Below are 3,030 nucleotides of genomic sequence, written 5' to 3'. Positions count from 1 at the left end.
CAAAAAATTAGTTGTACCTACTGAACCAATGGTTGAAGAACCACTCAAAATCTGTCACACTCCTGAAGCTTTTTACTTGGATCATATTCGATCCCTTTGTGCTCGTGCTGAAACCCCCACTAGCTTAGTTTAGGGCAAATCTTTAGATGAGCATGCTTGTTATGTGCGACACCGTATATCTGAAAAAGGGAAACTTTTACTGGATCAAATTCATCGTTTGCAATGCTATGCTTGGAATTTATGTGAAATATATGATTTTACTTGTTGTTCTGAAAACCCTAAGAAACACCTTCCCTATTAATGTGAGTTTAGTGATAATGGAATTGTATCTTCGTATGCTAAGGGTGTTCATAATTATTATGATGTTCAACAAATTGAAGAATTTGTTGCTTTTAAGGGTGCTTATGAAATTGCTTCTTTGATTGAAAAGTATGATGCTACTCTATACAAATCTGAAAATTTTGCCATATTTAAATATTGTTATGATAATTATGCTTCTAATGCCTATGTTAAGCCATATATTGAGGACTCCTCCACTGTCCAAGAAGATACTAATATTTTGCAGGAGTCTATGGAAGAAGAAATTGATGAAACTGTGAGATCATTGGATGAAAAGGATGATGAGGAGCGAAGAACAAAAGGAGGAAGAGCGGATTAGCTACCCGTTCCTACCTTCTAATGAGAGTAATTCTTCAACTCATACATTGTTTAATTCCCCTTCGTGGTTACCGAAGGATGATTGCTATGATGATTGTTATGATCCCGTTGATTCTCTTGAAATATCCCTTTTTGATGATGCTTGCTATGCTTGTGGCCAAGATGCCAATATGAATTATGATTATGGAGATGAACTTGCTATAGTTCCTTATGTTAAACATGAAATTGTTGCTATTGCACCCATGCATGATAGTCCTATTATCTTTTTGAATTCTCCTAACTACACTATATCGGAGAAGTTTGTGCTTATTAAGGATTATATTGATGGGTTGCGTTTTACTACTACACATGATGATTTTGATAGATATAATATGCATGTGCTTGCTGCTCCTACTTGAAATTATTATGAGAGAGGAACTATATCTCCACCTCTCTATGTTTCCAATATGATAAAATTGCAAGAAACTGTTTATACTATGCATTGGCATTTACTTGGTGTGCATGAATTATTCTTTTATGACATGCCAATGCATAGGAAGAGAGTTAGACTTCGTCATTGCTTGATATATGTTGCTGTGTGCTCACTACTAAGTTACAAATCATTGCTAATTAAAATTGGCTTTGATATACCTTGGGATCCGGGTGGATCCAATACTTGAGCACTACATGCCTAGCTTAATGGCTTTAAAGAAAGCGCTGCCAGGGAGATAACCCGGAAGTTTTAGAGAGTCATTTATTTCTGCTGATTGCTTTTATTTAGTTTAAAAACCAAAAAATAAAGAGGGCAACCCAATAACTTTTCAAAAAGGAAAGTGAAAGTGAAAAAGACAAGCATTGTTGAAGTGGGAGAGCTCCTCGAACTTTGTTCATGCTCACGGAAACTTTGTGAATCTTGATTACAAAAAAATTTCAACAAAAATAATTATCCCCTTGTACAATTCCATTGTACTATAAAAATAATGTGCCAAGTTTTGCCTTTAGGATGTTTACAATGCTTGTTGGTTTGTACGGTGCAGGACAGAAACTTTGGCTGTAGTGCGTGATTTTACATTTTTTACTGGAACGTCAGACGGTTCTGATTCTTTTTGCACTGTCTTGCTGTAAAGAAAATTCCTATTTTTTGTAGAATTCTTGGGGTACCATAAGTATGGTGAATGTTCAGATTGTTATAGACTGTTCTGTTTTAGACAGATTCTGTTTTTGATGCATAGTTTACTTGTTTTGATGAAACTATCAATTTCTATCAGCGGATTAAGCCATGGAAAAGCTATATACAGTAGACACAATACAAAAACAAAATATGAATTGGTTTGCAACAGTACTTAGAGTAGTGATTTGCTTTATTATACTAACGGATCTTACCGAGTTTTCCGTTGAAGTTTTGTGTGGATGAAGTGTTCGATGATCGAGAAGGTCTCGATGTGAGAAGAAGGAAGAGAGACAAGAGCTCAAGCTTGGGGATGCCCGAGGCACCCCAAGCAAATATTCAAGGAGACTCAAGCATCTAAGCTTGGGGACGCCCCGGAAAGCATGCCCTCTTTCTTCAACAAGTATCAGTATGTTTTCGGATTCGTTTCGTTCATGCGATATGTGCAATCTTGGAGCATCTTTTGCATTTAGTTTTCATTTTTTCTTTTATGCACCATGCTGGTATGAGATAGTCCTTGGTTGATTTATAGAATGCTCGTTGCACTTCACTTATATATTTTGAGTATGGCTTTATAGAATTCTTCATGTGCTTCACTTATATCATTTGAAGTTTGGATTGCCTGTTTCTCTTCACATAGAAAACCGCCATTTGTGGAATGCTCTTGTGACGCCCGGATAATCATGCTACAGTAATCCCACGCTAATCGTGCCATGACACCTCGGTTACTGTTGCTATCCTCGCAATAATTCGAAACCGTTCGAAATTCAAACTCAAATTAATGATAACAATAAAAGTTTTCAAAAATTAAAACAAAATGTTCGGTGGTTGCCAAATATTACAAAGGTAATTATGGTGCAACAAACACATTTTTATAAAATGGCTAAATGGTTTAAAATGATTTAAACAGAAAAGAAAGTAAATTAAAAAAAGAAAAGAAAACAGGAAACAAACAAAAAGAAAGAAAAAAAGAAAGAAAGGCCCCACTGGGCTTCGGCCCAGTAGGCCGGCCCATTCGGCCACACCGACCGGCCCATCCCCTCCCCCTCCATAACCCCACCAGGGGGAAACCCTAACCCCAACCACCCCCACTCGCACCACTCCACCCCCCTCCCCCGCTGGATCTGGATCGGAAGGACTCCCGATCCCCTCGCCCCTGCACGTCGACGCCGACGCCGGCGCCCGGAGCTCCACCCCCGCCGGACTGCTTCCTCCACCCCACCGGC

Source organism: Triticum dicoccoides, chromosome 6B (assembly GCF_002162155.2).
Source record: "Triticum dicoccoides isolate Atlit2015 ecotype Zavitan chromosome 6B, WEW_v2.0, whole genome shotgun sequence".
Classification (NCBI taxonomy): Eukaryota; Viridiplantae; Streptophyta; class Magnoliopsida; order Poales; family Poaceae; genus Triticum; species Triticum dicoccoides.
The sequence above is the reverse complement of the archived record's forward strand: the minus strand, read 5'-3'. Positions refer to the sequence as shown.